Below are 14,493 nucleotides of genomic sequence, written 5' to 3'. Positions count from 1 at the left end.
CTGGATTATTGAAGGACATGGTTTTCTATGCGTTCCTTACACTACAATTGCGGAATTAATAATGCAGAAAGTAAAGAACACAACGATTTTTACATGAAAAACACTCGACTCAAACGGTGAAAAAACCATGACCTACTACCTAGTAGGATTTTCCCCAAACATTTCACAGCAACTCTGAGCCAATAACAAAGTTTATAACCTCTTGCAAACCTAAGGATTAACTCTAACCCTTGTAGCAATACACCACAGGCTGTTGCGTCTACTTCAAGTTAACTCTAACTTGAACAATACAACTACAGTTTACAACCTCTTGCAAACCTAAGAATTAACTCTAACCCTTATAGCAACACACCATAGGCTGTTGCGACTATTTCAAGTTAACTCTAACTTGAAAGATATAACTGAGGTACCTAGTACAATTTGCTTCTTAGAAAGCTGAAAGGTACAACTCAAAACGCCTACTACACTTTGAACTAGAAAAAAAGAAAGACACATAAAACTCTTTATGGAGCTGTTTCTTCAATCTGGTTTGTGTAGCTTCAGGATCACACTCTTAAATCTCACATGAATTGCTCACAAAATACCTTGCTATTTTGCTCTCAATTCCTGCTTAACTTTAGTATGTGTGCATCACTTGTAAAAGAGAATACAACTGATATTTATAGAGTTAGTAGAATAAGGATTAACTAGAGTTCTAATGCTTTAATCCTCCTTGGTGGAAGAGTTCTAGTTATCTTCAACTTCTAACTATTTCCTTATCTTGGATAGAGTTCTCCTCAAGTAAGGAGTCCTGCTCCTTATCAAATATGCAACCTTTTAGTTCAGGTATTATCAGAAATAACCACTTATACTTATCTCTTTCATGTGTATGCCTTTTGCTTGATTATGTCTGTCACCTGTGTATGCTGTACATGGACCTGTTTCATGCATATGTTCCTTTGTCAATCATCAAAACCAAAACCGCTCAGATCAACAAATTTTCCTTTTTGATGATGACAAACTCGGTGCTTTTCATAAGCATGGAACCTAATTCAACTCAGCTCAACATTAACACAATGTTAGAACACTTTTCATTTAAAGTCATAAATCATCAAGGACCAGGTTCATTAGGTTAACCCAGAAGTTACCTGCTCAGATTCAGATGAAACTTGTTCTTCCCCCTCAGTCGTAGACTTGAAGGACTCATCAAAATTTTAGGGTTCTTCTGCTCGACTGGCTTGTAGCATCTCACTCAATTTCTTAGCTTGTTCTCTACTGGCCACTGTGTTACATGTAATCATTTTGATATGCCTTTTCTTGGGGGTTTGGGTGGTTGAAAGTGTTGGTGAAGGTTCTTTGGGTGGTGAGGAAGAATTTTCAGAGTTTTTGGGATTCTCATGGGTATTTGCCATTTGATCAGTTCAGAAATTTGAGAGAAATAGAGAGAGTTTTGAGGTTTTGGAGAGTTTGATTTTTCAAAAAAAATTGAGATAAGAGGGTAAGGTCAGATCAATTTAAAGAGGGAAAGGTTGAGTGTATAACGACACCTTTTTGAAGTCTAGAAGTCTAATCATATTGGAAATTTCAGTTTGAAAAGACGTTCGACTCTTCCCCAAATATTTCGGCAATTATGTCGCGTAGGACTCTTGATGAAACTGGTTCGTTTGTAACTAATTGGTTCAAAAGTAGTTTGGAATAAAGTGAGACTCTTTTCAGTTCATGATCGATATGCAGTTATTTCAAATTATGCGGAGTGTAGAATATATACCTTATAAGCTCGATGAACCAAGTTCTTCACTCAAAGTTCTCTTGTGTAAGACTGATTTTTTCCAAGAAAATAAGGATAATATCATTAGACATCAGTGAGCCATTTTAGCACATGGCACAAGAGTATACTAATAAAAGCATGAGACTGAGCAATATCTAATCTAATTATTCACAAAATTCACAAATTATCTAACCAATCATTGAGTTAGAACTGGTTTCTTTTAGGTGATGTTAATCATCCCTAATTCTAATCTGTTCCTTTCAAAGTGATCCCTACTCAAAGATTTTGTGAAGATGTCAGTAATTTCCTTATCATTAGCACAAAATTCCACAGTGATCAACACCTCTCAAAATTATCCCTTTGAAAACGATGACCAACATCTATGTGCTTAGTTCTTTTGTGATGGACTGGATTCTGGTCATACTAATTGCACTAGTGTTATCACAAAAGATGGGGATACAACTCATCTTCAATAGTAGATAAAGCCATAGAGTTTTGGTTTTTGGTGGCCCAAGATACAAGACATGAGCCAAGAAAGTGTGGCATACCTGAAGTTCTATTTCTATCCACAAGAAAACCTATATAATTAACATCAACATATCCCACTAAATCAAAATTATTACCTTTTGGATAGCATAGGCAAAGATCAGTGGTGCCTTTTAGGTATCTCAAGATCCTCTTGACAACCTTCAAGTGAGACTCCTTTAGATTTGCCTGATATCTAGTACAAAGGCCTATACTGAAAAATAATGTCAGGTCTACTAGCAGTGATATATAACAAAAATCCAATCATTCCCCTATACATCTTCTGATCAACAGATGAACTAGGTTCATCCAATATCCAATTTCGTGGATGTTGCAATAGGAGTGTCAATTTCTTTGGATGTTCCTTCCTTGTTTTGTTATTGAGGAATTGGTTCATGGACAGGTTCTCTCGAGGTTTGAGAATCAGTTTCTCTCTAGTCAGTTCCCCCTGCCAGGTTGCCCTGGGTGGAAGGACATGTTCCTTTCTTTGATGTATCTTCAGGCTGGACTGTGGCTTCATCATTTGAGTTTCTTGTCAGTCCAATCTCTTCATCATCGTGTTCCTGCCTCTCAGAAAGAATGTTAGTTTCAAAAATAATATTCACACCTTCTTCTACACACATAGTTCTTCTATTATATATATCTTATAAGCTTTACTATATGAAGAATATCCCAAGAATACTCCCTCATCACTTTTGGGATCAAACTTACCTAGGGAGTCTTTTCCATTATTATGCATAAAGCACTTGCATCCAAATGCCCTAAGATGGGATATAATTGGTTTTCTCCCTTTAAGTAACTCATAAGGAGTCTTCTCAACAAAAGGTCTAATCATGCACCTATTTATGATGTAGCATGCAATGTTCACAACTTCTGCCCAGAGGTTATGGGTCAATTTACTAGCAACTAGCATAGTCCTAGACATTTCCTCCAATTTCCTATTCTTTCTTTCAACTACTCCATTTTATTGTGGAGTCCTAGGAGCAGAAAAATTATGATCTATGCCATGCTCATCACACAATTCAGCAAATTTAGCATTTTCAAATTCAGTACTATGATCAGACCTAACTGATGCAAGTTGATTACCTAGTTATTTTAGAGTTTTTCTAACAAATGAAGTGAACATGTCATAAACCTAGAGTAATCATCAACAAGTACCATAACATATCTCTTACCACCTTTGCTCAATGTTCTCATTGGTCCACAAAGATCCATATGGACCAGTTTTATCGTCCTGGTAGTATTTACCATTTTCTTGATTTTAAAAGAGGATCTTATATGCTTCCCCCTTGCACAAGCCTCACAAACTTTATCTTCCTTGAACTTAGTGTTAGGAAGCCCTATAACCAAGTCCTTGGAGACTAGTTTGTTGAGTTGGCTTAGACTGGCATGTCCAAGTCTCTTGTTCCAAAGGAGGGGATCATTATCCGACACACTTAAGCAAGTGAGTTCATTATCTGAAAGTGTGGACAGATCCACGACATATATGTTGTTCACTCTTTTTTCCTGCAAAACTATCTTGTCAGTGGTAAGATTAATCACAAAGTATTTTGTAGAGGTGAAGGCTACCATGTAACCTCTATCACACAATTATGATACACATATTAGACTGTACTTCAGTTCATCTATCAAGTAGACATTCTCAATAGAGTGAGAATCAGTCTTACCTACCTTTCCAACCCCAATAATCTCACCTTTCTTTCCATTTCCAAAGGAGACATTACCTCCTTTAAGGTCCTCAAGTGAAAGGAACTCATTCTTGCTTCCTGTCATATGCTTTGAGTAGCCACTATCCATGTACCATGTTTGGCTGCTCCCCTTCACTTGGACTTGTAAAAATAAATCGGGGGTTAGTCTTAGGAACCCAAACTAGTTTGGGTCTCTTTCTATAGGCAAAAGGATAAATCACATTCTTTTTAGCCCAACTTGGCAACCTATTTTTCCCTAGAATAATTTTTTTGTTCTTTTGACTTGCCTTCTCTTTTGCAGTGCATTCACTTTTATAGTGACCAGTGTTACAACAGTGTGTGCAAATCTTATTCTCAGGGAGTGTGAGGTACTTGCTTTTGGGACCCCACTTAGGTGCAGAGTTCCCAAATCCAAGTCCTCTTCTGTTGCTACTATGATTTTTATGTAGCCAAAAAAGTGCATCAGAGGATCTGTTCCATTTACAAGTTCTGTCTAGCTCATGCTTGACCTTGTTCAGATCCTCCGTTAGGACTCTTACCTGTTCATCCCTCTTATATAGCTCATCTTTTACCTTTCCTAAATCTTTTTCTTGTGTGAGTTGTGTGACATTAGCTATTTCTTTACCTGTTCCTAACATCAATTTCAGATTATCAGATCTAAGTTCTAAGACAGTTGTGTCAAGTGCATGAACCTGGTTCTTCAAAACAGTATTTTCTTTTTCAGTTTCACAAGCCCTAATTTCCAAGTTTTTTCACTTTGCTTTTAAAAAGTTACACTCTTTTGAGAACTGTTCTTTTTCAGAACTTATATTCTTAGATTCATCAATTAAAGTTAGTAATAGTTCTGATAGTCTATCTTTAGAAAGGAATTTAATTTTATCCTTTAGGTTCGGAAGACTTATCTCAGATTCTTCATCAAGTTCATCTTCAGATTCTTGAATTTCTATAAGAGCTCATTCAGTATCATCATCATCACCATCATCAATGTCCTCATCTGATCGTTCTTCCCAGGCACCAACCATTTCTTTGGATGGCCCTTTGTTGTATTTCTTCTTATCATGAACATGTTCCTTCTTTCTGTTTATTCTTTTAGATCTTTTCTTAATCTACTTGACTTCCCACATAGGACAGTTCTTGATCATGTGGTTCTTTTTACAACATTTGAAGCATCCATTAGTCATCTACAAGTGATCTCTTCTCCTCTCCTTCCATAAGCAATAGTAGTGATCATTGGATAATGGTGGATTGCTCTTTACTGTTTTCAGGTAGTGCATTCATTTTGATCTATTTCTAAGGTATTAGCCTCTTCAAGGATAACCGACTCTGATACCAATTGATGTTTTATACTTCAATACCATACAAAAGTGGGGGTGATTTGTGTGGTGCCTGATTTTCGCGTGCACTAGATTATCGAAGGACCTGGCTCTTCTATGCGTTCCTTACACTACAGTTGCAGAATAAATAATGCAGAAAGTAAAAAATACAAGGATTTTTACGTGAAAAACACCCGGCTCAAACGGTGAAAAAACCACAACCTACTACCCAATAGAATTTTCCCCAAATGCTTCACTACAACTCTGAGCCAACAACAAAGTTTATAACCTCTTGAAAACCTAAGGATTAACTCTAACCCTTGTAGCAACACACCACAGGTTGTTGCGACTGCTTCAAGTTAACTCTAACTTGAACAATACAACTAGAGTTTACAACCTCTTGCAAACCTAAGGATTAACTCTAACCCTTATAGCAATACGCCACAGGCTGTTCCGACTACTTCAAGTTAACTCTAACTTGAAAGATGTAACTCAGGTACCTAGTACAATTTGCTTCTTAGAAAGCTGAATGGTACAACTCAAAACCCTTACTACACTTTGAACTAGAAATAAAGAAAGACACATAAAAATCTTTATGGAGCTGGTTCTTCAATCTGATTCGTGTAGCTTCAGGATCACACTCTTAAATCTCACAGGAATTGCTCCCAATATGCCTTGATATTTTGCTCTCAATTCCTGCATAACTTCAGTATGTGTGCATCACATGTAGAAGAGTTCTAGTTATCTTTAACTTCTAACTCTTTGCTTATCTTGGATAGAGTTCTTCTCAAGTAAGAAGTCCTGCTCCTTATCAAATATGCAACCTGTTCATTTAGGGATTATCAGCAATAACCACTTATACTTATCTCTTTTATGTACATTCCTTTTGCTTGATTCTGCCCGTCACCTGTGTACACTGTCCATGAACCTGGTTCATGCATGTGTTCCTTTGTCAATCATTAAAACCAAAACCGCTTAGGTCAACAGATGGTTTGACACTTTTCTTTGATTTGGGCCTCATGTTCTTGGATTTTGCTTCAGTCTTGGATGATAATTTTGCTTTAGAAGGGGTTTGGCTGGATTTAGGTATGGTGATTGGGGGTGTACAAAAAAAATCGATAAACCGCACCAAACCGACCGGAATAAAAACCCGATATGGTTTGGTTTGATTTGGTTTGGTATTGAAATATAAAACCCGATCATAATTGGTTTGGTGTGGTTTTAACTAAAAAAAGTTAAACCGAAACTAAACCAACCCGATAGCAGTTTTATAGTAGTGATATAAATATTTATTGTAATATAATTTATAAATATTTCTTAAATATTTTACAGTTTTATCTTTTAACGTATTATTTCAAGTTTAAACTTAACATTTTTGAATGGTAAATAAATTTTATAGCCCATAAATGTAGTAACTCAAACAAAGTTCAAATCAATACTAATGCTAACAAAAGAAATTCAATTCAATATTAGGAATGACGATAGTGTTGGATAATTATTTTAGTTTTACATTGGTTTATAATAAAAATTAACTTAGTTTATCTTTTTCTTTAGTGCTTAGTTATGTAATTAATATTAGTACTTATTAGCTATACTTATTTTAGCATGACCTATATAGTATTTTTAGATTATGTTAATTTTCATTATGGCTTATTAATTAGCAATATTTGTTTTATGTAATTTTATTATTTTATCTTTGTTATTGAATATTTTAGTATAATGCTATGACTTATCTCATATTATTGTGTTAGTTTCTTGAAAAAAAATATTATATAGTTGTATTTTACTAGGACTTAAGAAATATTTAGAGCACACGTTACATATTTTATGCTATGAAGACTTTATCGGAAAAAATTCCGAAAACCCAAAAAATCCAAGAAAAATCGAGATTGAAAAACCCGCATTTGTTGGTTTGGTTTGGTTTATAAATTTAAAAATTTGACACCATTAGTTTGGTTTGATAATTGAAAAATCCGAACCAACTCGACCTATGTACATCCCTAATGGGGATAAGAGAAGAAAATCGATGAAGGGAAAGGGAGAATTGCTTCTTGATTTTTGCTTAGGGTTTGAGAGGAACAATAAGGTCCGAGAAACTGATCATAAGGGTATTTTAAAGATGTTACTCCTTATTTGATTGGATGAGAGAGAGAGAGAGAGAGAGAGAGATTGACCAAATTTGAGTTCTAACGGGACTCTATTAACGGTTACTTTGACTGTTAGGATTTCAAAAGTAATTAAACTTTAATTTCTCTAGGATTTCCCCTTACTCTTTGACTAGATGACGACTAGAAGTGATGCTAATAGGATTAGAAAGTGCGAGCATAACCGTAATTTAGGATATTAAGTCTCAGTGAATTAAGACAAGATATCACGTACTTAAATCAAAGAACCGAATCCTCAGTAACTCTTTATTCATGTCTGCGATAAAGCTTCAGCATTACAAGTTAGTATCATACAACATAGTTATCAACTAGATTTTTCTAGGCAAGTGTGTGTACAAGCACGAGACTGAATCAAATACATTGTACTTGACAATCTACATCTAATTATACTTTTTCTAGCCAATCATTGGGGTTCAACCTATTTGAAAGTATTGATTAAACCTAGTTCCAATCTATTCCTTTGAAAGTGATCCCTACTTAGAGCTTTAGTAAAAATAGCTGTAATTTGGCCTTCAGTTTTACAGAAGTTAATTGAGATATTCCCTTTTGCAACATTGTCTGCAAAAGTGGTGTCTAATATCAATGTGATTGGTTCTCTTATGGTGACATGGATTTTTAGCAATATTTATGTCACTAGTGTTGTCACAGAAAATAGGAACACAATCAACGGAAATACTATAGTCCCTTAGTTGTTGTCTTATCTACAACAATTGCGCATAACAGGATGCTGCTGCTACATATTCAGCCTCAACTGTGGATAAAGCCACCGAGTTCTACTTTTTTGTTCCCCAAGACACCGACAAGAATATAGAAAATGTGTTGTTTCTAAAGTGCTTTTCCTGCCAATATGAAAACCTGCATAGTCAGCATCAGCATAACCAACTAGATCAAAACTATACTCTCTAGGATACCATAGGCACAGATCAGGAGTCCCTTTAAGATATCTGAGTAACCTCTTGATAGCCTCCAAACGAGACTCTTTTAGATTTGCCTAAAATCTTGCACATAGTCACACATTGTTGATACCCAATTTTGCCCTTATATATTTTTTAAATAATATATACTTTTAAAATATTATTTTTGCATTATCATTTAATTTACAAGATTTATGCAAATATTTTCCCATAATTTTTCATAATTTTAAAACTTCAAAATTAATTTTTCTTGCATTTAAATCATTCAATATTTATAAATTATCCTTTAAATTATTTTTATAATGACTCAATCATCCAGTTTATTATTATACATCTATATATATGCTTCATAATATTTTACTTTGTTTTATATAATTATATTTCGTATATTTAGGCTATTTACATAATTTTGCAAAGAATAGCCTATATTCTATGCATAATTACATTTTATTGTATTATTTATGCTAAAATGTATTTTTTATATTTTTATAATGTCAAGCTAGTCTTCTAAATCATTTTAATGCATTAATGATATTTTTATTATTTATTAATCTCTTTTATGAGTTATTTTTAAAATAAGTTTGCATATTTATTTTATAGCCCAATACAAGACTATTTATGAACCAAATTAGGCCCAAACCTTTGGCCCACTCCAATTCACTCATCAGAAGCCCAAACCAAATACCCCTTTAATAAACCCGGTCGGTACCCATTTAATTAACCCGCCCCACCCCCTTTTTAAAATCCCGACCGTTGATCTCTAAGATCAACGGCCCACAATCAACTTACCCCTTTTAATTATCCAACCCCAAACCCTAATCCCCCATTCCCTCTAACCCATCGCCCTGAAACTCTCTCTACTTCTCTTTTCTAAACCCTAGTTGCCTTCCTTAATCTCTCTCCTGATCCCCCTCCTAATGAGATTCAACTACTATTTTCTTGCCATATTCGAATCTTTCTAGTACTGATTGTCCGTTTGTGGTGTTACCTAAGTGCTTGCCTAAACAAGGCAAGAAATAATCTCCGAAATCGAACAAAAATGGGTTCGAATCTTTGATTTTGAGCTCTATTTTTTCTACATACGTTCAACACTGTATTATGTGAGTCCGATTTCGTTTGAATTTCTGTGATTTACACTTTTCCTAAAAAAACTAGGGTTTCCCGAATTTCTCTCCTATATTGATTTCGAATTGATTTTGCATGTTTCCTTTCCTTATTTGTTGTTTGATTTATTTCATTCCCTTATGTGTTCGTTCAATGTTAATTGATATATAAACCCCCCATTTTCCCTTCTTGGGACAGACTTGAATCGATATACTTTTACTAAAAATTGGAGCCTTGTTCTGTGATTTTCTTATTCTCTTGTTCTGTACTTTATTTTGGCCGGCTGAAAGCCAATGCCACTGAGATTCTGTTATTCGAACTTTCTCTTGGTGCAAGTATTTCCCAGAGTTCTTTTAAAGCTTTTGGGAACTTTGACGCATTGAAATTATGGGTTTTTGTGAAATTCTGCTCTTTACTCTTGTTCGTTTAACTAGTAAGCCACTTGACTTTTGCAATTTCATCCCTATGTGTCTCTGATTGGTATGTGTTCTTACTTCTGAAATCTATGGCTTAATGTGTTTCTGGGTTACTTTTATGTACAACTCTGTTAACTTTACACGCGTTTTAAGTCTCTTTAGCATTTAACTACTCCTAATGCTGCTAGTTCTGAGATTATCTATGTCTAACTTGGATAATCTGAACCTTCCTAAGCTTATTTAGCTAGTGTATTGACACCTGAATGTTCATGAATATGCTTACCTGCTTGGCCCTGAATCTCTGTAACGAATGCCTCACATTTGTAATAATCTGTGTTAAGACTTTCGTTGTTAATTATAACTTGTCTCTCTGCGATTGTGTCACTCAACATGCTCACTCGATCCCATACCCCTTTAGTGATTGCTTGTGATTTAGAACAGTTATCTCAACCTGTTTTCCCTACCATGTTTGAATTGTTGTTTCATGATATTAGGATGAATCCTTGGTATAACTTGGATCTTCTTTAGTTAATTACTCTATTGTGTCAATGCATGAATGCCTACATTTGCTATTTGACATGAGTTTACTTTCCACTCTGTTCTGAATCTCTGTAATGATAGTCTTGCATATGTAATATGTTTAATTTATGTTGAGACCTTTCTATTGACTATGATCTTGCCTCTTTACTAATATGTTCCTCAGTATGTCTTTGACTCACGTGATGCCCTGTTCCTTCTATGATTACTTGGCTCATCACAATGCGCGTTCCCCATCATGTCTAAATGCCATCTTGTTTCCTGATAATGACACTAGGATTTATACTCAGCATAATTTGAACCTCTCAGGTTTCAACTTGTTTAGTATTGTGCATCTATGCATGATAATCTTTGTCAATCCTGCAAACTTGTTCTTTCCTTAACTCTTTCAATATGTGATTGTCTATGTGTTAAGTGTTGAACCTGCTTCCAAGTCCCTACTGAACCTGCTTCTAAGTCTTGTGACCTGTTTGATTAGCTGCTCTGTATGCTTAACTTTGCTATGTCTATTTTAAGTTATAAGTGTATCCCTCAATTCCTGTCCCTCAACCATTGTCCACTCTCCCTCATTTGTTACCTATGCTATATTGAATCTCTCATTCTTATCCGGCTGAAAGCCAAGACTGCCAAGGCTCTTACTACTGACCTCCCTAGTGTGAGCATTGCTCGGGGTTCATTTGAGACCCTTGTGAACTCTGACACACTACGATTTGGGTATTTAGTCACTCCCTAAAACTTGAACTACCCCATTCAACCCTTTCTTCCTATTATCTGATGAATATCTAAGATGGTTGGTTTAAATAATTTAATGCTTGGCAATATGATTGTGTGATTTGGCTTCATGCTCTTCTATGGATTTTGGGTTGTGTTGATGAACATGGATCTTTGTTGAAAGTCTGGGTATGCTGCTGAAGGTCCAGACAGTGCTCGGTATTTCATTCGGGCCTGCTGTGGGCCTATTGTCATTATTTGTATAATATTTTGTATTTTACTCATTATTGGCATGTAATAACTTTCTTATAAATGGGGAAGGGATAGATTCTTAATGTTTGTGTAAAAGGGGTAGACAACATGCCTATAGGACCCATTGATTCACTTGTTATATGTGCCATTCAATTTATATGTGCACTGTAGAAACCATGTCATTAAGATAAACACACACACACACACACACACACACACACACACACACACACACACACACACTGTCTGTTGGAAAACATGAATTCAAATGTTGTAATTATTCTTACTGTTATGTGTTATTATAGAACCTGCCTATAGGAATTAGTTTCTCATCGATGTTTCTGACAATCCTCATCGCCTACTAGAAATCATGCCCATAGGATTGCAATTTTTCTACTTGGCACTGCTCACCTAGAAATTATGCCTATAGGATTTTGATCACCTCATTTGTTACTATCTTGTACTGTTCACTAGAAACCATGCCTATAGGATTTTAATCATCTCATTCGTTACTGCATCGCACTGTTCACCTAGAAAACATATCTATAGGGTTGAGTGTAATGATAAAATCAGCTCCAAGTGCTAAACATTAGAGATCCTGTTTATAGGACAACACTGTTTCATCTTAATAAGAGTCAATGTTGCACCTATCAATATGGTTTATTATACACTTCTGGGATATCCCCAATGGCCCTCTCATTATTTCTTACTGCACGAGTCACCTAGGCACAGCAGGCTTAATAACTGAAAATCTGCAATTTCATTAATCATCATGCAAATCGTATAATCCTGTTTATGAGCAACGCTTGGCCTTTGAAACTGTTTGCAAGCCCTGATGCATTGTCACGTAGAAATCATGTCTATAGGGATTAAATTTCTTAATTCTAAATTACTTAACATAAAGTTTGTCTTGCGTGCATTTGTTGCTTAAGTGTGGAGGTAAACTTGAACCTTAACTGCATATCTTTGAAGTCCAATGTGTTTTTGTATGACACCTAGTTTTGACATTGCTGAGCAGCCTAAGTGAGGTCTAGAACCACCCAAATAGAGGTCCAATACCTCCTGGACCATAGGTATGGGACGGGTAGTGCACGCATAGGGTACGACTTAGAATTGAATTAGAACGCTTTTAGGTAACCACTTTAACATAGTAATCGGGTAGTATGAAATGATATTCTGTGCCCGATGGATAATATGAGTAACACTCTATCTCAAGGGAGTTACAAAATATTATTTATGTTGCACGGGGTGATCCCTTAGGTTAAAAAACTTAGGACCTCCCCCCTCCCCCCTTTTCCTTTCTTTTCTATTAGAATAAAAAAAATAGCTGCACCTCCCTATTCAAGATCTCTTTGTAATAAAATTCTTAGATTTTGTACTCTCTTTGCTTACTTGATCACATAGACTAATCCATATAATTTAAGTTCGGTCGGGACCCATAGTTGTGGACCTCGAGGAGTGCCTAACACCTTCTCTTTGAGGTAACTTGAGCCCTTGCCCGATCTTTGGTGGCATTGACCAGTTAAACCGGAGTCATTTGCAAATAGGTGCCCTAATGCACCTTAAAAATCATTAGGTGGCGACTCTCCTCTTTTAATATTTCCTTAAAAGAGTTGGCACATGTCGAAGCCCGATTTTGCGAGAAAAAGGGGCGTGACAGCATGACGACTCTGCTGGGAATTTACACTTAGGCTCTTACTATAGCGAATTCGGCTTATATGGATTAGTTTTCTTTGATATAAATGCGCTTCCCTTTTCCGTTTTTATTTGCAACTACATGCACATCCCTCTCCCATTTTCCTTTTAATTGTTGTAATATGCACATCCCTTCCCCGCTCCACCTTCCTTTGCTTAAATTGGTTATAACATGCATATCCCTTTCCTATTCACCTTTATTTGCTCTAAACTGCTCTTCATTTGTTTAAAGATTGCTACATCATGTCTCTCCCATCCCTACTCCCTTGCTTACTTTATTACATTCCCTATATTCCATGAACTAACTTCTTCCTTTGTCTATCTTTTTATGTTTTTTATGTTTTACCTTAATACTGTATTTATTACTTTTACATATTTATCATGCAAATACTTGGCAACGTGTTATTATCTTTGCATAAAGCATGCTCCACATCATATTCTACTTGTGCCCTATTAATAACATAGCGGCACTTGATGTGTCTCCGCGCTCTTCCAAAATTACCATTTTAAATTGGAAAGGCTTACTTGCGGTAAACTAGTCGATTAGCAGTGCAGTCGACGATCCCGTGCCTTTCCCTCTCAAGTTGTCCACTTGAGAGTACCGGTCTATACCCTTCTAGAAACCTCACTCCAATATCAATTGTATGGGTTAGAGCGTTGTCCATATGATAATCCACTAAGATAAGCCTTGTCCAAAGTCCGACGGGATTTCCATAATCCCAATGGACCCCATCACGTTATGTGCATTACTTGGAGAAAATATGCCGGTATATTGATCATTAATGTGTAAATAGTCAGATCCGGAGGGGGAAAGGTCTAACTCTATTTGTTTGCAGAAAATGAAGCACGAAGTCCCCAGGTTTGGCATGGTTTAAAACATCCCACCTTTGCTGCTTGATTGGTGGAAGAACCTCTCATCTAGTGACAGGAATCATGTGAAAAAGGTCCTTGGTAATTTACCTTCCTTATTGGACATTCGACCAAATAGGGCATTGATTGAGGTCGCCACTATGTTTTGGGATGAGAAAAGAGCTGTCTTCTGCTTTGGTGACAAAGAAATGACTCCTCTCTTAGAGGAAGTAGGAGACTTCGCTAAGCTGCCATGTGATAGTCCGGGTTTATTAGTACCAGAAAATTGCACTCCCCGCAGTTTTTTGAAAATGTTGGGTTTCAAGAAAAATGATGAGTTACTCTGTCTGAAAAAGTCATACATCCCATTTGAATTCCTTTACAAACGTAATGGGTATAGCAAGTCATATCGCCTTCATCATGATGAACTTGCCATCACTTCCTTGGGTTGGACACATCGCCGAGTTTTTGTGTTCATTGTCTGTTTCTTGGGATTGCTGATATTTCCGATGAAAGGGGGAAGGATCCACACTCGTTTAGCCATGGTCGCTAGGACTCTAATGGAAGGAATCGAGGG

This window comes from Nicotiana tabacum, chromosome 12, assembly GCF_000715075.1.
Source record: "Nicotiana tabacum cultivar K326 chromosome 12, ASM71507v2, whole genome shotgun sequence".
Classification (NCBI taxonomy): domain Eukaryota; kingdom Viridiplantae; phylum Streptophyta; class Magnoliopsida; order Solanales; family Solanaceae; genus Nicotiana; species Nicotiana tabacum.
The sequence above is the reverse complement of the archived record's forward strand: the minus strand, read 5'-3'. Positions refer to the sequence as shown.